Below are 25,074 nucleotides of genomic sequence, written 5' to 3'. Positions count from 1 at the left end.
AGCATAGAAAACATGAAGGAACAATTCAATGGAGTGAAGCATCCCTACCTTCATTAAAAGAGTTATGGCAAAAATGGTGGTTTGAGAAGAGCTTTTCCTTTTCTCCCTTCAATCTTCCAACTTTCTCCAAATTTAGAGATTGGGTAACCACCACAAAACTACTCCAAAATTCTTATAAGTATGATCCTTAACTCAACTAGACTCCAAAACAAAATCAAGATGGAGTTTGGGTCACCAAATCAAGTCTAATGATAATCAATTTTCGCAACCCATCAAAAATAGGGCTTTTGAGTGACCCTAAAAGTCAAACTAAGAGGCTAAGGGGGTGGAAAGTACTCCCCACCCATACCCTTACCCATAGGGCACTTAAATTTGATGTTTTTAAGCCTTGAAGACATAATAGGAACAATTAAAAGTTAGGAGAATAATAAAATCAAAAAACAACCTTTTAAAGATAGACAATGCAAGGATAGCATATTTAAACAAGGGGTTCAATTATGTCTTTCCTCTAGGTTTCTCGGCTACATGTCCTGCACACTCATTGCACACATCAGTAGGTTCAAGAAATCATATGCATTATGAAATTTAAGTATCAAAAAAATCATATAAATTAAAACATCCATTTTTCTAATGATCAATTATTTATCTAATTCTACTCATATTTTCGACCATTTGAATTATAAAAATTAAAGTGTTGGTTTTGCAATCATTTACTTTATCATCATACATGTTTGTATAGCATTAAATGATGAAATCAAACATCTAAAAGTAAAGCATCACACATCATAAATATCATAATAATGTTCAGTGCATCAAATAATGTCCTGACGTATCGAGTCATGAGTATCAAAAAATAATAATGTATCATCGATGCTAGGATGGGTCGGGGTGAGGCCTCACAAAATTGAAAAAAAATATAACAATTTTTTATCTAACTTTTTTACTATGATGATAATGAGAAGTACACCCACTACTTGCACTTGTTTAAAATAGTTATAATAAATTCTAGTGGACAATATTTTTCATATTAATCTCTTACTATCAATTTTGTGGTGTGAAACTTAATAAATTCAACATTAAATAAATAAAACTACAACTATTAGAATTTTTTATATAAGCTTTTAAAAATAGTAGGAATCTAGATTTTTTTTATCAAATTATTATAGAGATATAATATTGTTAGTATAGATATGTTAACTAAATAAATGTCAAAAAATATCAATTATCACACATAAATGATTGTACTCAGGACACTTACTCCACAATGCCCATTGACATTAATCATAAAAGTATTGAATTTATTATTTAATTTCTAATTAAATACATGTCACTCGATTAAAATGTTAATTGATAAGTAGGATAGATCTTCCATATCACTTGTAATTGATAAGTACTAGATATGTTCTATACCACTTGTAGTTGATAAGTAGGATCTATATGTTTCAATAGCAAGTCAAATTGTGATATTGCTATCAAGATTCAATTGTGTAATTTTTGAGTCAAACATATAGGTGATGCACAAAGGTGAAGCACTAGACTTAAATGTTTTGATTACAATATGAGAATTATTCATTGCATATGTTTTTGTTTCTTTTCCAAAAAAACACACAAATTTAACTACCAGTCACAAGCTTTTGTGCTTAGAACGATGAGTTGATAGGTGTTTACTTTAAGTAAAATAAAATTTAATCTTGTAATAAATAAAATAAATAATATTTATTTATTTAATTTATTATATACTAATAAATTATTGTTTTATAAATATTCCCATAAAAATCTATTATGAAAAACTAATAAGAAAAAGATATTAAAAAAATAACACATATAAAGTAGAGCAAAAAAATATAAACTGAAATAATTACAAAAAAATAAAAACTAAACTAAGTGAAATCTCGGTGTTTCACCTTCTGAGTATCACCTAGATCCAATGACTGCTAAGTGTTATATTTATTGTCATGAGAGATGGATTCTTGTAAATCGCTACTCTTTAAACATGAATCAATGAGTTTGACTTAAAAGCTACATAGTTAAATCCTAATAACAATATCACAATTTAACTTGCAGTGGAAAATATCTCTTATTTATTAATTTAAAGTCTTTTATCTTAAATATATGAATAAAATCATTTAAAAATTTTTATAAACTAAACTAATTTAAAATCTACCATGGAAAAAATAATCATTTAAAAATAAAAATAAAACTATTATGAAAAATTAATATAAAAAATATTAAAAATAGTTACTCCCACAAATATCATATTGGCTAAATTAAAAATTAATACTTAAATGAAAACTATGCTAATTTAAAAAAAAAAAATTAAAACAATTTATAAACTAAAACTTCAATATACAAATATCCTAATCGATAATATGCTAAACTCAAAATCAATATTTAAATTGAAAATCTAAACTAATTTAAAAATAAATTAAAAATGAAAACTTTAAAAAATAATTATTAAAATGAAAAACTAAACTAATTTAATGTCTATTAATAACCTTAAACATATGAATATTTTTTCATAATCACAAGGCTCAGGTCGAAGCCCTAAAATGGCAGTACTGGAATGCCGGAAAAACCTCCTTTAGGGCTTTGGCTTGGTCTCATGATGCTGTATGCAAAGAAGTCCTTGCTCTGTCTTCACCCAGATGGATCATTTTAAAAGAAGTTCCACCATTCCTTTGGAAATTCCTTGCTCAATTGCTTGCTCAATTGCTTGCTCCTTTTGGTACCATTATTAGAAACAATGAAACCTCCAGACTTCTGGCTAATCTTGATGCCAGGGTTTTAGTTTCTCTTAAACCAGGGGTTGATATTCCCCAAAAACTTACCCTAAAAATTCATGTTGAAACTATTTCCTGCCCGGTTGAAATTCTAGGGGGTCTCAATGCTTGTTTTTTGTGTAAAAAAGAAGGACATATCCGAAAGAATTGTCCTATCATTAATTGGAAAAATGTTGAACCAAATCAGGGGACATAGCTAACGGTTACCCTAACAACAAAGAAGTAGCTATTATCCCATCTGCTTCGATTCCTACTTGAAACTTTGATAAATCCTCTAGTTCTCACATTGGACAGGGTGCTGTTAAACCTAGCATTAATAACCCTATAGCTAATCAACCTAGCAAGATTCAACACCTTGCCATTTTTGACTAGAAAATTGATTTGAGGGATAATGAGGGATTTCAAACAGTGAAAAATAAGAAACCAAGAAAAAAGAATGCTCAAAAATTGGCCCTCAATCAAATCCGTGCTACTTCTAAATCTAATCCCTTTGCTGCTCTGGCATCTCCTACGTTGTTGGTTGAATATAGATACTCTGTGGATGAAAGGTTCCTTGGTAAAAATATTTTGGAAGGTCAGAGCTTAAGCAATGGTAGGTTTGGTGATGTTACCATGAGTGAAGTCCCTATAGACATGGTTAGTTGTAAGGAGTGCCCTAACCTGAATGTAGTCCCCCCTTCTAATGATAACATCATCAGCCCACCCATCCCTTCCTTTAAAGAGTTGGATGATGATTTTTACATTCAAGTTATTCTTGCTAACAATGGTTCTGATAATGCCAAGTCTCAAACCTTGATTGGTTCTAGCATTATTTGGAACCACGGAAACCCTGATTGCATGTTGACCCAAAACTTGGATGGATCACATGTTATTGGGGATTTTGACATAGTTGGATCCCAGTCTAAATACTCTCAATCTTATATTGGTGAGGATGAGGATGCTCACCTCATGGGACCTAATGCCTCTAAGAAAAAGGGCAGGCCCTTAGGTTCTTAAAATTAAAAGAAGAACAGAGAAATATTAACTCCTCTTACTGGCCCCTTAATGCATTCTTCATCATGAAGTGCATATCTTGGAATATAAGAGGCCTTGAGTCTCCTGATAGGAAATCTATCATCAAGAGATTTTTGTTGGGGCATAAAAACATAGATTTTTTTATGATGTAAGAGCTCAAACCTGTTAACTTTCTTCTTAATTCCTCTTTGGATTTCATCTGGAGGGATGCTATTAAAATTTGCACTAATCATCCTAAAGGGAAGGATGGTGCTACCTTGCTTATTAATCCCTACTAGGGAAGATATATTAATTCCGCTGGAAGCTCCCCTTGTAATCGTGTGGCTTGGGTCGTAATTGAATTCAATGGCACATCTTTTGGAGTTTGCTCCATATACGCTCCCAATGAGGTTAAAGAGAGGACCATTCTTTGGGATTGGCTTCATAATCTAGCCAACATACCCTAGATTTTGGCCAGAGACTTTAACATGGTTGAGAATCAAGATGATAAGTCTGGTGGTCTTACTTTTGCTTGGAAACATCAAGAGAAGTTCTATTGGGATCACTGTAAACATAAACTTAATCTATTTGATCCTATGGAAGGGTGTAGAAGGGATACTTTTTGCCTGTGGTTCACATGGTGTAACTTTTAGTAGGGGTCTAAAAGGATTTACTCCAAGCTTGATAGATTTTATGTTAATTCTGACCTTTTTTCATTCTCTCCTAACCACCAACAATGTCCTATTTCTTCTTCTTCCTCTACTCTCTCTGATCACCTTCCTATAGTTGCTCTTATTAACATAAGGAATGCTCTGGCTCCTAGCGCTCATCATAATGAAAAGTTTATTCTTAACACATCCTTGCTTCAGGATCAGGATGCTAATATTGTTGTTAAGATGGTTAGGTCATTCAATCTTATTAATAATTTCTCTTCTCAAGTTGATAGATGGAATAGAAATGTCTCCTTATGGAGGAAAATATTTCAAACCTTAGGTCAAAGAAAGGCTAAAAATTAAAAAAGAGTGGAAAATGAATTGAATGATCGCCTTCAATCTGCTGAATTAGATGCCCAAGCTAATCCCTCCTCTATATCACATATTGAATGAGTCTCTGCTGCTAGAGATTCTCTGAGGAAGCGTCAACATATTAAAACCATTGCAGCCTCTTTTAGAATTCATCAACAATGGTTGAAATATGGGGATAAAGGCTCCAAATTCTTCTTTAATTACCTTAAGCAAAAATAGAGAAAAGAGAAAATTGATACAATTGTTATGGATAATCAGGAGCTTAGTGATATCAATGACATTGCTGCTGCCTATGAGCAGATTTACAAAGCTCTTTTCAATTCTGAAGACAGTAGTGATGCCAAAGATCTTAGGAATAAATTCAAGGAGCTCATTCCTAAAAAAATTGTTGAGGGTGATGTCTCCATCCTTAGGGCTAGGATATCAGCTCAGGAGATCTCTGATGCTATATCTGCTCTTAAAAAGGATAAAGCTCCTGGGGCAGATGGCCTCCCTGCTGAATTTTACAAATCCAATATTGATTGGATTGCCAAGGATCTATTTGATTTATATTTAGAATCTTATGACTGTGGCACTCTTGGTAATTCTATCAATATGGGGACTATTAAGCTCATCCCTAAAGATGGAGACAAATCTCTAATCAAGAATTGGCGGCCGATTACTTTGCTTAATGTTTCATACAAATTTCTGGCCAAAGCCTTGGCCTCTTGGCTTGTTAATATTTGACCCAACTTCATTTGTCCCACCTAGACTGGTTTCATCAAGGGACTCTATATTCTATAAAACCTTGTCACTAGCTGGGAGTCAATAGAGTGGGCTAAGTCCTCAAATCAGAATTCTGCTATGTTTCTTTTAGATTTTGATAAAGCTTATGACCGGGTCGAATGGGATTTCATCCTTTCTATCCTTCAGGCCTTTGGATTTCCTAATGAATTTGCTAGATATATTCAAGTGTTGTTTAAGGATTCCTCTGCTAGAATTGAAATTAATGGTTTTTTATTTAATCCTATACCCCTGTCTAAATCCATTCGACAGGGATGTGCTCTTGCTCCTACTCTCTTTGTTATTGCTTCTGATGCCTTGTATTATATCCTCAGAGATGATACTATCTCTCCCAAAGTTAATGGGATTTCCCTCCCTGAAAACTTTGAGCTTCTTAATATCCAATTTGTAGATGATCCCTCGCTCTTCCTTGAATTATCTTGTCTTAATATTCAACATCTTAATCTAAAACTCGAGTTGTTTGAAACCATCTCAGGTGCTTGTATATCTAAGCCCAAATCTATCATGCTTGGATGGAAAGAGGAACCTCCAGATTGGTTTCTCCAATTTGGTTAATCATGGGGCAGACCTCATAAGATTGTTAGATATTTGGGGGTTCCTTTTTCCATCTCCCCTTCTCTCAAAGACATGTGGAATTGGGTTAAGGATAGAATTATGAAGAAACTCTACAAGTGGGATAATAGGGTGCTTTTGCTTGGTGGTAGAGTGCAGGTGTGCCAAAAAATCTTGTCATCCTACAATATATACTTTTCTTCTATCTGGATGTTTAGTAATTACCAATTGTTTGAAATTCAAAAGGCCATTAGGAGATTCCTATGGTCTGATGGTAAAGGTAATAGGAAGAAACATGCTGTTACATGGAGTTGGTGTCACATTGATAAGAAGTCAGGTGGTTTAGGCCTTAAAGACCTTAGGATTCAAGGGGTTTCTCTTGCTGCTAAGTGAATTTTTTGGGCTCTTGATGGTCATGAGCCTTGGAAAATTCTTCTTAGAAATAATATTCAATCTGGATTTCCTAAGCAAGCTAAATACTGGAAGAACCTTCCCTTTGCTGATCTGGTTGTTGGGACATTTCCTCTCTCTGTTCAAGGCTCCATGGTTTTTAAGTCTATCTGGAAGGCTTGGGAGTTGGTGAGGGGCTTTATTTATAATTCTAACTTCGATAGCAATAATTCTATCCATAGTGAACGCTCTATCTGGTGGAATCTGAAACATAATGGCAAGCCTCTTGCCATGACTCAAGGGTGTTCTGCTAAACATTGGAACAATCATGGTATCAAGAGCTTTATTGATATTTTGGAGAATGACAACCTTGCCAGTTGACAAGATATTAGGCTTAAGGTCAATCTTCCTGACTCTCATAAACGAACCTATAATATGATAGCTAATACTTGTCACCCTCTCAATCTTCCTCGTAGATGTGATGTGGATTCCTATAGATTCTTATATTTCCGTTGGGATGATGGATCCCTCTTACATAAAATCAAAGCTAAAGATATATATAAGGTGCTTAATAAAGATCACTTTATTTTATCACACCTGAATACCACCTGGTATATGAATTTGGACTCTCTTGAATGGCACAAAATCCTTGACAGATTCTGGAAGTTTCGTATTCCTCCCAAAATCTTACATTTTAAATGGCAACTTCTTCTTGATAGACTTCCTATTAAAAATCAAACTGGTGATACTGACTCTTGTTCTATTTGCAGGGTTCCTAAAAATTTAAGACATATTTTCTTTACTTGTCATTTTGCTAGGATTATATGGAAATTTTTTGGAATATTTATAACTAATCATGTCTCTGTGCTGGATACTATTCTTGGAAACATATCCGGTCTTAAGAAGGATGCCAATTTTTTTTTGGAATATTCTCTCTTCTCATATTCTTTGGTTTATTTGGAAAAGTAGAAATGAGGACAAATTCCATTATGTTGGTAGATCCCTTACTTTGTTTCATTTGAAACTCATACACTTGAAGATTGTCTCACAAGTGTGCTGCATTATGAAACTTGAAAAAGACAAACTGAAAAGATTTATCCATGATGGGCACGCTACGATGTTCATCTATAGAATGAAGCATGGGTTGGAATGGGCTAGCATTATTGATGACTAGGCTACTTTTGAAGAAGCCCTTAAGCGGCTAATTAAGGAGATGCGAGATACTAGAGGCCCTTTTTTCTAATAGACTTGATTTTTTTGCTCATATTCTTGAATGGAAGAAAGCTGTTTGGATGGAAGGAGAACTAGGATGGACAACATGGATTGATGATCGTGATGATACTCTGGATTAGCTTATCTAATTTCCTTTTTTGTAATCTCGCCGAAATTGTTACATATTGTTCTAGTTGATTGATCATGGATTACCAGTTGAAGTAGGAGGTTGAGGTTCGCCTCCCCTCTCTTGATTTTGTACCTATCTTTTTTAACTATCGATTATTTAATTTAAAAACATATGAATAAAATAATTATTTTTAAAAATATCTTAAAATTAATAAAAAATTAATATGAGAAATATTAAAAAATATAGTAAAAAAATAGGAACTCCTCCCACAAATATCCTATTTGATAAATTAAAAATTAATATTAAAAATTAAAAGTTTAATCAATTTAAAAAATTAAAATTAAATAAAAAGAAAGAAAAACATGATTTAAATGGAGATAACACATAATTAATTTTCTTAAAAAATTAGAAAAAAAGTTAATAGGATAGATAAATTAATTTATAAATTAAATACATGAGTTAAAAATGAAGATAAATAAATAAATAAGAAAAAGACGACTGATAATAGCTAATTTAATTAAATAAATAGAAAGAAAAACAAGAATTAAAGTTGGAGTGAGATAAAATTGGTTAGAAAACAATTAATGATAAAGGACTAACATTCTTTTCAATCAAAAGCTGACAATTTTCTAACCAAAAAAGTAATTTTATGGGAATTAAGTTCCCACATATAGCCTATCAACTAAATTAATTATATTAATATAAGTTTACGTTCTCATTTGTAAATTAAATTGTATGAATTTTTTTATAATACATATTTAGAATCATACTTCATGATAAAGCATTAGCAAGAAAATAAAAGTACTTCAATTATGATTGATGAAGTAATACAACCAAAATATTAATGATAAAAAAAAATAGCGTATTAAACTAAGAGTGCAATTTTCTTCTTAATCAACATACCTTTATATGTAATACATAGACAAAGTGAGTACAATAGTACATTGCCTATGAGAAGTACAATAATAGACTAAATATCTAAAATTATTTTTTCATAAACTTCTAAATAAGGGCTTCTATAATGCAAAATAATGAATGCAATAGTATATATTACAAGCAAATACAATAATAAAAACTAATCAACTTATTTTTTCTAAAATAACTATGACTTTTTAAATATTTCTTTAATAAATTTATTTAGTTTTAAAAAATATTTCTATTTGGTTTGCTTTCTCTACCACTGGTTCTTTGTTTCTTATTGTATAATTTTTCAGTCTCATAAACTCTTGTTGGTTTCCCGTTAGACATTAATAAATTTATCTTATCTTATCTTATCTTATCTAATATCATGTACTTTTTAAATTAAACTAAATATTTCTTAAATAAATCTTCAACAAAATATTGAAAAATTCTTATTTTTTCAATATATATATATATATAATCAATCTATTGTTATAAAAATACAATTTTCTTTCTTATTATATTTTCTCTCTAAAATTTTATTGTTTTATTACAATTTTTTTTATCTTATCTAATATCATGTACTTTTTAAATTAAACTAAATATTTCTTAAATAAATATTCAACAAAATATTGAAAAATTCTCATTTTTTCAATATATATATATATATATAATCAATCTATTGTTATAAAAATAAAATTTTCTTTCTCATTATATTTTCTCTCTAAAATTTTATTGTTTTATTACAATTTTTTTTTTCTAATTATAATATTTTTAAGAATCATCAACTTTTATAAAAATAACTTGACTTTTTAAAGATTTCTTTAATAAATTTGTTGATTTATATTTTTATTTATTTATGGTAACAATATTTTATGCTTTAACACAAATGTTTCTTACCCCTTCCTTTTTTGAATCATTTTAGACAAAAGGACCTGATTTTGATTCAATTCCTTTTCCTCCACCCCTCGAAAACTAAACTATCTTAAAATATAACGCCTCAAATATAAATAAAATAATAATTTAAAAAATCTTTATTAAAAAAATCTCCATAAAAAAATTGTTATAAAAAATTAATGTGAGAGATATAAAAATATATTTAAAAAACTAGAACTCCTCCCACAAATAACAGCTAAACTAATTTAAAAAATAAATGAAATTAATTTTAAAACTAAAACTTTAATCAATTTTTAAAATAAAAGTTAAATAAATGTGAAAAAATGTGAATTAAAAGTGGAGATGACAACTAATTAAGTTTCTAAGTAAATATAGAAAAAGAGAGAGTTAAAATTAGAGATAAATAAAAAATAAAATAAAATCTCATCTCAATAAATTAAATTATAAATAGTTTCTAATTAAAATAAAATAAAATAAATTTAAAAAAAATAAGCAACCAATAATAAATAATAAACTTAAATAAATAAATTTAAAAATAAGAGATAATAGTTAATTAAGCTAACTAAATAGAAATATTTAAATAATGTAAGATGTATCTTATTATTTTATAGTTATAATTTTTAAGTTAAATAAATAAGAAAAAAATAGTTAACAGTAAAAGTAATTATTTTTTATTAATAATATATCTACACTAATCTATTTAACTAAATTATATTTGTAATATAAATAAGTTCTAAATAATAAATACAATAATTTTATTATTTAATTTAGATTAATTATTATTGTGTGTTAAGATCTACTACATAGAATTCTACCCAAGCTCTCTCAAAAAAATTAAAAATTCACAAGTTACAACGTCTACAACTATCTCTATTTTTATTATTTAATACATGTTCAAATATTTTTATATTAAAAAAATCTTATAATAAATTACGTCCTAAGAAAGCTAAACCATCGATCATTTATTCCTACAAGACTTTAAATAAACAAAATTCAAAACTAACCGTCAACTCAATGTAGACTATTTTATTCTGTGACTAAGCTTGACTGGATGCAAACCAAATTGACGGGTTAGAAATAGCCGTTCACAATGGGAAACACGAGTGACGAAACAATTGTAAACCATCACGTTTTTTGGTACGTAGTTGAAAACGAGCATTTAAAACACACATATATGCTTTTATAGACTTTTTTATAATTAACTTTAGCAAGTTAATGTTTGTTTTGAACTTTTGACGGTCTGATAGGAAAAAGCACAGTTAATATATACTGGAAAATTAAATTTAAAAATTCATTTGTGTTTTGACAGTCCACAGAAAAAAAGCACATTAAATATAATTAAGGAAGCTAAACTAAAAATTAATTTATTTTCACAGTCCAACATAAAATGGAAATATAGCTAATTATAGTAAGTTAAATATATTTCTAAAAAAAAACACACTAAATATAATTTTAAAAGTTTCATGTTGGGCACAATCATATCTTCATAACAAGCAGATTACAGGTTTCTTGAGTCCTCAAAAAGTCACAGGTATGACCAAAATGCATTTTAAATTCTTCAGATTTTTAATGTTCATTTGCGTGGTCTCTTCATGACATATACTACAAAAATTCCAACGCTTACTTGGTTTTGAATATTTGGGTACATTTAATTTCAGCTTTTTAAATTTATGGGTTGTGTTTAATGTAATATGCAATGGGCTTGGACTAGATTCTGAATAGGGTTAAATTCTATTTATGTATTTTGATGTTTCAACAATGTGGATACCAACCATCCCTTCATGGGAGAAGGAGTTTTGCAAGCAATCCCTCAGTCTTCCATGGAAATAATTTTGTGAGGGAAAGAAATACACAACTTTCTTCCCAAAAATAGAAAAGAGGGATGATTCAGCAGCAGAAGAGGCTTTTCAAAAAGCCAAGAGGAGGTATTTTGCAAAGATTAATGGCACTCCTTGTGACATACCAGAAGCTGATCCAGATGCATTTACTGATGTAATTGATTGGAATTCACCTGATATGGGAGATGTTGACTTGCCAATTGACTATTCATTTGATACAGAAAATGAAGAGTTTTGGTTCAATGAAAGCTACATGATGGAAAATCTATCAACTTTATATCAAGATATGACAATTTCTTAAAAGAAGAGATATAAAAAGAACAAAAGTCAGTAGAAGGAAAGACCTTTTGGATATGGGCAAATATACTTGCCTGAAATTCATGAAACACATACATTTATTTGCAAGTTTTTAGACCTATATACAGCTCAACCTCCATTACTTCATCACTTGAAAGTGGACTTGTGATCAGAAATGTCAATGTTGCATGTAGTCAAGAATGATTTTGGAGTTGTGGGGCTCAGAATTTGAGAATGAGGAGGAAATAATATGCTATTGAACTGTTCCTCCTTTGCAATAACAATAAATGTACCCTTCAAATTTATGGCTATGGTCAATTTCATGGATTCTTGATTATAGATTTAACTTCATCATAGCAAGTGTAATGAGCCTAGCTCAAAACTGATCACCAATTGCCATATTTGTTACTTGTAAATAGTTCTACAATTACTATGCAAGCAACAACTAAGAGAATATGATGCATCTACAGCCAAGATATCTTTATAAGATCTGAATACAAAACTAATATTTGTAACAATCTACTAATTTTCCCCATCTAATACAATGCTAATTTCAAACCCAAGACTCTGGTATTATATAAATGAATGAATGCTTAAATCTGATAAAGACCTCCACCTACAGTAGTAGCATATAAGATGCATGAATAAACAAGGGAAACCTAGTTATGTTGTGACCTCCTTAAAGTATTTGATTCTTCAGAATGAGGTTGCCAAACAGCTCCAAAATGATGTGCCCAAAATGATGCCCTAATGACAAGTAATAACATGTTCCTGCAACAGGTGCCTGTAGCAAACACCCAACATATTCTTCCTCTTCACACTTGGGCCTTGGCCACAAATTCAGCACAATAAAGTGATTGAAATATCAACTGCGATCTGCAATAATTTAGGTGATGTCTTACACCCTCAAAATTGCTATCATTGAGAGTTTTCCTTCCCAAAGACAAATTGATTATCTGCAGGCCCTTGGCTCCACAAATACACATGCAAATGTTAATATCAAATCTGGATGCCTTCCCATGAGGCTAAAAAGATGGAGACATTACAACAAGAAATCAAATAAGTAGAAACCATTACTATCCTGTACTTGAAATAATGTGGATTTAAAAAGTCAAATAAGATTGACAATTGAACAAAGTTCGTAAGAAAGCAATTCAAATTATGATATCCCAACTAAATAGAATACAATGATCATGAATATCTAAAAACACATTTAAGCATCTCAAAAATGGAACTAATAACTATTCCTACCAAGCACTTACAATATTGTAGTGGGACAATGAGTTACATTGAGGTCCTCTTCCAGTAGTAAGAAGGTGTTGAAAAATGGGTTGATTAAAACAACAAGAGCTCTATTCAAGCAAATAGAAAAGTTATAAAAAGTTATGAGAATGTTCTTTGCAATAGGGTTTAGGATTTAGACACTTTGAAATGACTTCTGTTCAAACTTTTATCATAGAGGGCTATTTGGGTGTTTTAGGAGTTTTGGAGACTGAATCCTACAATTAGAATTATATATCTTTTGAATAATTAATTAGTTTTGGACAATGCTTTTGTTCTTGCATTTTGTAGAGTTGTACTATAAATTGTATCCTTTATTTTTAAGTTTCCAGATTACTGCATGACAACAAGGAATGGACTTGGTACAAATTATTACAAATATTATACTATCTTGTATGCTTTTGTTGTTATATTACTGTGTTGTGGATTCGAAACAATGTAAGAGTCAATAATTCAAATTAGATTGTGAATGAATTAGGACACAACTACAATAGTATATTTTCTTATTATGCTATGACCATATTATCAATATTTATTTTAATCCTGAGCAGGATATTGAAGCATCTCAAAATTAATTTAATTAATTGAAAGAAGAGTTACATCAAAGCCCTCCACCAACAAGCAATGCATTAGAAATTTAAGTTATGAGTAGAGACCTCTGTTGTATATATGCAAAAGTTATTGAACTCATCCTTTTCATTGCGTACATAATGACTAACTCCTTATAGAAAAAAATCAGAAAAAATTCAGCATCCCTTTAAATTTAATTTCCTCAATCAACAGGAACTCTAATCTCATTCTCATAAACTCTTATGTTACTTCTCATGTGTCTATAATTTCCAAAGGGTGAATAGGGAAAGTTTATTTGTGCTTTGGCCAGGGGTAAACAGGGCATTTTGATATCTTCTTATGCTTCCGTGATTTGTAGCTAATGTATTTGAATGAAGTTTGATGTTTAGTGGATGAAATGAAGAACAATTAAATCAAAAGTTGTTGCTTCAATGGGCTAATGTATGCGTGATTTAATGTAATGTTATGTTTGTTCTGTATATTTTTCATGTGTATTATTTTTAGAAAAAAAGAGGGGAAAAAATTTATTAAGACAGAAAGGATTGCAAGAAGGAAAGCTCAAGAATGAGTTCTGTCTTGAGCAACAAGTTTATCAAATTGTTATAACAGATCAAGGGGAAGCTACCCCCTGTCCATAATATTCAAACTCCCAACACGAACAAAAGTCCATTTGACTAACATGAAGCTTTATAAAGAAAAATCTGACTAGAAAGCACAGAAATATAAGCTATGATCTAAAAGATGGATGAATGTATGTGGTGGATGGTAGATTTAATAAAGCATCCAGAGTGGTAGAAGAATCAAAGTAGCCAAAAGGTAGAGAGGAGAAAAATTTGGATGCCTGATATATGAAATCTTAATAAGTGGTTTAACTATCATCTACTTAATAGAAGGCAAATGATTTCAAAGTAAGGAAAAACATAAGGATATTACATTTTCTGCTGAAGTTGCAGACAACCTTTTTTTTTCTGAGCAAAGCTGAGCCCTTATGTGTAAGCTCTGAAACATTTTTATTCTATTTAAAGCTTTGCTAAACTCAAATATAGAGGTATGGAAGGATTTTGAAAAGTCTCTTACTTGGATGATTGGCAAGGGTTTTTCATAGTCCTTTTTAAATCAAAAGAATCAAGAGAGAAAATCTTTAAATATAAAGACAGGGTTTTAAGAGTTCAAGAATTCATATGTAAACTTGGAACCTCAACTTTTTAATTCAGATTGGTAAAATTAAATTCTTTTATTTTTGGTTCAACTTCATAATCTATTTACATAATCTAGAAAATCATCTATTTTAGAATTTATTAGGATAAGTTGGGCATTGGGCATTTTTGGGAAACTTGATCTTTTCACTTTGGAAGAGTATTTCCTTTTCTTATTAGGCTTTGTTTACTAACATACCCAGAAAGATTTACCAGCTTCTTCAAAAGCATATTTAAATATGGGAATGGACTTAAAATCATTATTTGTGATAGCAATGAAAGTAAATATTCAATAGAATAAGAGATAATGTTTTTTGAAGTATTGATTGGTTCATATAAGAGGAGAATAGATAATTGTTGTAATTGATTTGGTTCAAGGATGTCAATATTGCAATCTTATGTCTAGAGATTCAATCTATCTATTCCTAGAAGCAAAGTCTAGGAGAAGTTAGATAATCACCTATGTCAAGATAATTTCAAAGATTCAGCTTCTTCTATTTCTTATGGTCCCATTTTTTGAAAGATGCACTACTATTATAGTGCAATGAACCTCAAATAAGATAAAAGATACAATGATTAAATAATAAAATGCACAATATTGATGTTAATGATGCTACTAAAATTTAAATATTAATGTTCATAGATTAATGTTATATTTCATAGTCCTTTTTAATCAAAAGAATCGAGAGATAAAATCTTTAAATTTAAAGGAGGGGTTTGAAGAGTTCAAGAATCCATATGCAAATTTGGAGCCCCAACTTTTTAGCTCAGATTAGTAAAATTAAATTCTTTTCTTTTTGGTTAACTTCATAATCTATTTATATAATCTAGAAAATCATCTATTTTAAAAGTTATTAGGATAAGTTGGGCATTGGGCATTTTTCAAAAACTTGATCTTTTCACTTTGGAAGAGTGTTTCCTTTTCTTAGTAGACTTTGTTTACAAACATACCCAGAAAGATTTACCAGCTTCTTCAAAAGCATATTTAAATATGGGAATGGTCTCAAAAGCATTATTTGTGATAGCAATGAAAGTAAATATTCAATAGAATAAGAGATAATATTTTTTGCAGTATTATTTGGTTCATATAAGAGGAGAATAGAGAATTGATGTATTGATTTGGTTCAAGGATGTCAATATTGCAATCTTATGTCTAGAAATTTAACCTATCTATTCCTAGAAGTTAAGTTAGGAGAAGTTGGATAATCACCCATGCCAAGATAATTTCAAAGTTTCCTCTTCTTCTATTTCTTATGGTCCCATTTTTTGAAAGATGCACTACTCTTATAGTGCAATGAACCTCAAATAAGATAAAAGATGTAATGATTAAATAATAAAATGCATAGTATTGATGCTAATGATGCTACTAAAATTTAAATATTATTACCCATAGATTAATGTTATAGCAATCAATCAATAATTACATGGAATAAACAATTGAAAAAATTGTATTAATTAAAATACAAATAGTAATATTTAAATAAAATACATTTTATTTAACTATATATATATAAAAATACAAATAGTAATATTTACATAAAATACATTTTATTTAACTATATATATATATATGTGTGTGTGTGTGTGTGTGTATGTATGTATAGGACCCTGTTGACATAACAGTCAAGTTTGTTATTAATGGCATACATTTATTCAGATTGTAAGTATCCACTGAACTTATTATATAGTTAATAATATTAATCAAGCATTTCAGTTCTTACCGAGTTCTTTGGATAAATTTCAGTTAGTGTCGAGCAGTTACAACTATGTTAATGATGAGTAGTGTAAACTAAGCATCTTAGTATATGCCAAGCTTACTAGTGTAAACTAAGTTGTGCAATTGATGTAATGCAAGTCTAGTGTTAACCGAGCTACTTAGTAATAACAAAGTGATTTAGTTTATACCGAGCTCCTAGTGGAAGCATTGACTGAGCCAGACAAAGTGAATCAAGTGATTCAGTTTATATGTTGAGTTTCACAGTATTCACTGAGTCACTAATGTAGACTGAGTTCAAGACTACTTAGAAGTGATCAGTATGGACTGAGCTTCTACATCTATCGAGTGCATGAAAATACTGAGCATTAACAGTGGATGTCGAGTATCAGAACCTCACCAAGTCAGTCTTTAGAACCCGAGTGTCTACATCTGAGCTCACTTTGCAGTATTTGTGTAAACTTGCATTGTGGTTGACTTTGTTATTATGTAATTGGATTGATATATATGTAATGTATTGTATCACATCCAAATATATGTATGTATGGAAGTATGTAATAATTAGAGAAGAGCAGAAGAGTGAATTACAAAGGCTACAACAATATAAGGAGAAACAAAGATAAATCTATCACAACAAGGTGATTTGTACACTCAAAGGAATCTCATTTAGCAAACCAAGTTGTAGATAAGAAATCAACTACTACTTCATCCTAATAGGTGGATCAGTCAAATCCTTTAACAAGGTAGACCTAACAGTGTTATGTAAATCTCTTTATCGAGTGCATAATTTATTGTATTTTTTTAAATCCTTTTGTAAGGTGGACCTAGTAGTCCTTATTGCTCCTAACAGGGCAGATCATCAGAACTAAACAATGTAAGCCTTAACCAACCAAATTTATAATGTAGTAATAAAGCTTGTGGGTATCATCCTCACCCCAATTTTACTTTCTATTTGGAAGGATTTTGGGTCACTATATCTTGTGTTAAAGTGTTGTGTATGCTTTCATGTTTTTAGTTTCTCATACACGCATTTAGATTAGAATTCATATAAAGGATTAATTAACTAAGTTCAAGTTTTATATGTTATCAATTCACCCCTCCTCTCTTAGTAACTTACTTGTCATAATATTTCCAATAGTTGGTATCAAAGCTTTTGTGGTTCTAGAAAAAAAGTTGAATAGCTTGAGTAATAATCAAAGGCGATGGAGATATTCAGACTTGACAAGGCTATTAACAATGAGAAGCTAGATTTGGAAATGGCTATTGCCCAACTCAAGAAAGCAAAGAAGCAACTCTCTCAATCCTTGAAAATAAGAAAATATTTCACAATTCAAATGAATGATCATCTCTATACTAAAGAAAGAATTGAAGACCTTCATTCAGTAGGAAAGCCAACTAAAGCAAATGAAGCTATCAAAGAACTCTTAGAAAAGAATGGTTCACTACAAGAAGAAGTGAGAAAACTAAGAAGAGATCAATAAATTCAGTTAGTAAGGCTATGTGAAGTCATGGAAGAGAAAAAAAAGAAAAAGACAAAAGAATTAGAAGGAAAAGATAATGACATTCAACATCTATCCCTTCAGAAAACTAACTTCATTAATCAACTCACCATTGCAAATGAAGAAATCATGAACCTAAGATTAGAAAATAAAAGATTGCAAAATGATCTAAATGTTGAAAAAAAAATCAATGAAAGAATGATGAAATCCCAAACAGACATGAATCAGTTGAATGAGAAAATTATCAAAGAAAAAAAGGAAAAGGAAGAATCGGATATACAGAAGAAGGTGAATCATCCAAACAAGGAGCTCAAAAGAATCAAAGGCCTACTTGCAATCACTGTGGTAAGATAGGTCATACATTAAACATATGTTGAAGCAATGGAAAAGTAAGATTCAATTGAAAGTGCTAAAATTGCAATTAGCATGGTCATAAGGCTAATGAATGCAAAAAGAAACCAAGATTTGAAGGAAAATGTCACAAATATAACAAGCATGGACACAAGTCATCAGAATGTAAAACCAAGATATTGAATCTAGCAAAACAAATTGTATAAGTTATATTTGGTTGGGACTTTAATACTTTGCACATATGCCATTACTATGGAGAATTTGGAAACATTGGAATGAATTGTGTAAAGCATCACATGAGAAAAAGGGATACCACCAAAAGATGTTTCGTTTGTAAAGAACTTGGTCATCTTTCCAAGAACTGCATGAATACTAAAAGAATTCAAGATGAAAAGAAGGAAAAAGATGATAACACCAGAAAATAGATGAGACAAAAATGGATTCCAAAATCCTTTGAGAATCCAAATCCGAGTTGTGTTAAACAAGTCACTCAAGAATTGGGCGACTCCACCATTTCTACTTGATCTCTCAAAGGAGAATTGGAATTGTGATACTAAATGAGACATTAGATATCAATTCCAATCAGTAGGATGAAAGATCCAAATCAACATTCAAGGTACAAAAGGGATCACTGAGTAACAGATGAAATTTATGATTGAGCAAGATTGAGCTACTATCCTATTGAGCAAGGTTAGGTCATAGACACTACCGAGCAAGGTTGAGAGTAACTAAAGTATGTGAGGTTACGAGTTAGGAAGAGTTTGTTGAGCATTTAATAAAAGAAAATGAATGACAGTTTGTCAATTTGATCTAACATTCATACCAGACATTTATGGTAAAAATTTGATAAAAGTAATGAAATCAAAGTCATTTTCATTGTGAACTTTCAAGAGCTATTGCACAAAGCAATCTTCAAGAGAATTCAAGTAATTTGAGTGAATTTCTACCAAATTTTTTTGAATTCTCTCAAACCCTACCAAGAAAAGATGGCATCTAGTAGAAATAAAGTGAAATGAGGATTAGATATGTTGGTTTGTGGAGTAGAATGGAAATCACTAGATTTCAAGCTCACTTTTATGATCACAGAAACCCTAGATCCGAGTGGAGCATAGTATCAAATCCCTTCTAAGGTACTCTTGATAAATGACATTCATTCTCATTTGAAATGCAAAATTCAAGATATGGGTACTCTAGAAATGAATGAAACCCTAGAAAAGCTATGTATGAATGGTGTTTTGAAACTTGAGCATCAACATCTTGAGGCTAAAGGTTTAACCCATATTCCTCACATGCCCCAAAAATTACAATTGAAATGGATTAGGTTTATCCTCAAATGGGTGCACAATGGACAGTTGTGGTTGGAGGAACTAATTTTGATTAGAAATAAGATTATCCATAGGATCACTAGTCTCCCCATGTTGGCAAAACCCAAAATGACCAAAACCCTAGGTTGGTTTGAACTGGAAAAGAAAACCCTACATGAATGTGATGGAAGATGCATGAAGATAAGTAATGTAACTGACATGGAATTAAAGTTTGATATTCATATCATTTCCCATAAAATCTATAGTTTGAGTAGGTTGAATAGTGTGTCGTGTGAAGTTGTAGACCTAGCATACAAGGTAGTCAAGGATAACCTTTTTCTTAACCTTTCCGAGCTACTTTTGAATCGATTCAAGAAGAGTATGGAAAGCATTAGGACATTAAAGAAAAACCCATGTAAGTTTGACTCACTTTTGACATCTTTATGTTTCTATGTTTGAATTTTTTTCCTTCAAAAGGTACTGTTGTTTGGAGGAAAGATGTGCCAGTACTTTATTAGATAAATGAATACAGTGCTGAGATGGGAGAAAATTGTACTAGTATCATGGATAATTATTTTGATGCATTTAAGAAGAAAATGAAAAATAGATATTGGATTCCAAAGAAACTAGTAGAATATTATAAAGATGATATTTGTTTTATGGTAGCTAGTGACAAGGTGTACATTTAGGCAGTTAGGCCTAGAATTGCATGGGTGAAACCTCTAGGATATGAGGTCAATAAAGATGAAACAAAGGATATAATTGAGGCACTAATAAATGGTCCATTTTATCCTAAGGCATCCTATTTTGGGACATATGATGAAGCCAAGGCAAAGATTGAACTAGAAATAAAGCTCCCTTAGGCAGTTAACAAAGACAAGAAGAGAATTGCCATGTTGAAAACAAGTTCCACTCTTCTTCTAACCAAAGGAAAAGGTGAGGTTGAAGAGGTAGAAGATGACAAGAATTCAAAGGAAGAAGAGCCACCAAAGAAAAAGGGTAAGGTAATTATTACCAAACTTGCCAAGACTTCTACTGCCATGTTCACCAGGAGATCCTCTAGGATGAAAGCAAATAAGGAAGGAGGAGACATAATATTTAGGAAACCTCCACCCACCTTCCAAGATAGATTGAAGGATTTGTAGTTAGGTTCTAGCATAACCAATTTAAAAGCACTAAAGTATGAAATTTGGACTGAAGAAGAGCATAAGCAGATTGAAGATTTGGTGATAAACAAAATGGGTAAGTGGAAATACTCACCTAATCAGCTTGTACTTCAGATCCTGAGTATTTTAATGGATACAATTAAGCCAAGATGAAAATTTGTTAATCAAATTGCTAAAGACATCTATGAGAAAAATTTGAGGCAGCTTATGCCAAGCTAACTGACAAGGAAGTGAAGGAACTAAAGAAGAATGAAGAGAAATTAACTTTGAGATTCAACATGTGTTTGGTATTGATGAAAGATATTGAGCATGTTGTGAAGAATGGCACAAATACATAGAAGAATATGTATCTTCTTTACAAACCGAGTGATTTTTTTGTAAGTTTCAAGGATAAAAATGATGATGATAATAAGGAAGAAAAAGATGAAGAGAAAAATGATGAAGAAGTAACACATTTTGATAATATTGATGAAGAAGAGGAACAAGAGCAAGAGGTTACCAAGGAAGACATTTAGAATATAGAGGAGACTAACCTAGTAAAGATTGATGCAATGGTTATAGCCTCATTTCCACATTCTCCAAGAAAAATATTGTCAATATCAAGCATGGAGACAGCCTCAACAAGATTGACTGTAACCAACACTACAACCACAAGCATCCAATTAATCTTTGTACTAGTCTAGTTTAGTACAACATTGACTGAACTGACCACCACTTCATCTACCAAGTTGTAGGCTCTTCCCTCTTCAAATTTTTTTGACACAATAGTTTTGGACACATCAATTTTGGATACTTCAGGTATTTGTACTACTTCTTCAATGAGTGCAGTATCAATTTTTGTGGCAAGTCCTACAATTTCTACTATTGTTTCTATTTTGAGTACACATGCAATAAGTGCAAGGATAGTTGAGACCAAGCCTTAACTGAGCACAAAATTTTTGGGCAAAGGAAAAGAAAAGGAGGAGGACATAGATCTTGATGAGGAGATTGTCATTCCAAAATGGGACATCTCTAATATAACTCCAAATCAGATGCAAACCTTTGGTGAACTTCTACAAAAGAATCCCAAGCAGCAAAAGCTGAGAGAAGAAAGGAATGAGGAGTTCAAAATCATTAAGGATGTAAAGAATATTTTGGAAAAGGTCCTAAGTATAGAGGTTGATTCTTCTCAACCAATTTTGTATCAGTTGGTAGAGGTGGTCTGGAAATATAATGAAGATACAGATGGACAAGACAAGTTATTATAGAAAGTAGAGAATTTTTTTGAAAATAAAGTGTTAGAGCACATTGCTCAATAGATTTCCATTTACCAAGTATATTTATCTACTATTTTGGGTTTTCTAGAAACCTCATGTTGGTGTTTACCAAGTAGAGTTATCTACTATTTTGGGTTCTTTAGAAACCTCATGCACTAATGTAACTTACTTTTTGGTAAATTATGTGATATTTCATTTTTTACTAAGGAAATAAAGGAAAAATTGTCCAAGATTGATGAATATCTTAAGGTGAGTGCTCAAAAATTATAGCTTGACCTAAGTTAGAGCTCTGCCCATTTCAATAAGATCAAATTTTTGATAAACATGCAGGCAGAAATACTCAGGGAAGAGGCAAGAATCAAATATACATTGATAGATATCTAGAATATGATTCTCCCTAATGTGGATGTATTGTAGAAACATATTGTACACTGAATAAATCTCATCCATGATAATAATTTCTCTATTATAGACCACATGATTGAATTATTAGCATAAGTGTAGATTGCACTACACACATGCAAAGTCTTGCAAGAAAACTGGGACACTCATACTAAAGGTACATTCATAATTCTTGTCTCATTTTGGCATTACAATGTAAGTATATAGAATAAATCTTTGGCATTAATGTCAAAAAGGGGTAGAAAGATGTAAAAAGTTATGGGGGGAAAAGATGTATAAAATTAAGGGGGAGAATATGTAAAAGAGTTGCAAAGAAAATAAAGAGAAAGATGTAAGAAGAGTGTACAACAAGTGTATATTGTATATAGAGAGGAGATGTATTCAAATTTATAATATACTATATATTATATTATATTATGAAGGATCATTACCATGTACATAATTGTATCCTTTACCAAAAGAAAAAACAAATTGAAAAAATATCTCAAAAATAGTATACTCTACCGAGTTGGAATCACAAGGTGGTGGATAAAGGTACCCAAGAACTTTTTGAATCCAATTTTGACTAATAAGTGTTTTTGTTACTAATGCCAAAGGGAGAGATTGTAAACATAATAGTCAAGTTATTTATTATTAACATACACTTATTTAGATTATAAGTATCTACCAAGCTTATTGTATAGTTAACAATGTTAATCAAGCATTTCAGTTGTTACCAAGTTCTATAGTTGCTACTGAGTCCTTTGGAAAAGTTTCAATTTGTGTTTAGTAGTTACAACTATGTTAAAGATCAAATGTGTAAACTGAGCATCTCAGTATATGTTGAGTTTACTAGTGCAAATCGATTTGTGTAGTACTTACTAAGTTTGCAATTGATGTAATGTGAGTCTAGTATTAACTGAGCTACTCAGTGTTAACCAAGTGATTCAATTTGTATCGAGTTTGTAGTGGAACAATTGATTGATCCAGGAAAAGTGAATCAAATGATTTAGTTTATATGTCAAATTTCACAGTATTTTCTAAGTCACTAATGTAGATCAAGTTCAAGAATACTTGAAAATGATTAGTATGAACCAAGCTTCTATGTCTACCGAGTACATGTAGATAATGAGCATTGATAGTGGATGCTAAGTATGAGAACCTCACTAAGTTATTCTTCAAAAACCAAGTGTCTACATTTAAGCCAACTTTGCAATATTTGTGTAAACTTGTATTGTGGCTAATTTTGTAATTATTTAATCGGATTGATATATGTAATGTATTCTATCACATCCAAATATATGTATGTATAGAAGTATGTAATAATTAGAGAAGAGAAGAAGAGTGAATTACAAAGGTTACAATAGTATAAGGAGTGGCAAAGATAAATCTATCAAAATAAGGTGATTTGTACACTCAGAGGAATCTCATTCAGCAAACCAAGTTGCAAATCAGAGATCAGCTACTACTTTATCCTAGCAAGTGGATTAGTCAAATCCTTTAACAAAGTAGAACTAACAGTCTTGTGTAAATCTCCTTATCGAGTGCAAACTTTATTGTATATTTATAAATTCTTTTTCAAGGTGAATCTAGTCGTCCTTATTGCTCCTAATAGGGCAAATCATCAGAAGTGATCAATGTAAGCCTTAACTAGCCAACTTTATACTATAGTACTAAAGCTTGTGGGTATCATAACCACCCTAGTTTTACTCATTATTTGGAATGTTTTTGGGTCACCAAATCTTGTGCTAAAGTTTTTTTTATGCTTTCATGTTTTTAGTTTCTCATGCATTTAGTTAGATTAGAATTCATATTAAGGATTAATTAATTAAGTTCAAGTTTTATATGTTACTAATTCACCCCTCCCCTCTCAGTAACTTAGCCTATCATAATATTTTCAATAGACCCACCATGAATAGTGGTCAATGTTAATCTCATGAAAGGGACTTGACACTTCATATACTCACATATAAATATGTGTGGAGGCACAAACTGGGGAAAACATATATAAAAAAGAATGACCTTTGTTGTAAAAATTAGAGATACAATTGGCATAACAATAATGCCATCAAAGGTTTAAACTTATATTTAAAGTGTTATCATGTCGAGCCTAATCAAACTCAAAGGTTAATTTCTCTTATTTTATTCGGTGCAGTTTCCCCCAGATTATTACTACAATTGTTTGGGGGAAGTTCCTCCAAGACGGGATCAAGGAGCAGTGCCCCTTGTGGGGTCCTGAGGCAAAGCCTCTAGTGCGCTCCCCTAGGGGTTTTTGGGGGTAGTGTCCCTAAAGCCAAAATCAGTTTGCAATTGTAATAGGTATCGGCTATTATTTTTCTATTGGAAAACTTATTCTAGGCCTAATTTTGTAAGCAACAAAAATCTTTTATCAAATAATGTATGATGAGATTGTAGCTTCTTGTGACAATATTGAGTTGTAAGGGATTACAAATTGTAATTAGGTTACAATCATTGGATAATGAGAATATTGGAATCACTGTTGGTGGATGTAGACCAAGAATTGGGTGAACCATGTTAAATCTTTGTGTCTTGTGTTCT

The sequence above is a fragment of the Cupressus sempervirens genome, chromosome 7 (genome assembly GCF_028749045.1).
Source record: "Cupressus sempervirens isolate cs-2001-9-10 chromosome 7, ASM2874904v1, whole genome shotgun sequence".
Classification (NCBI taxonomy): domain Eukaryota; kingdom Viridiplantae; phylum Streptophyta; class Pinopsida; order Cupressales; family Cupressaceae; genus Cupressus; species Cupressus sempervirens.
Note: the sequence above shows the minus strand (reverse complement) of the source record.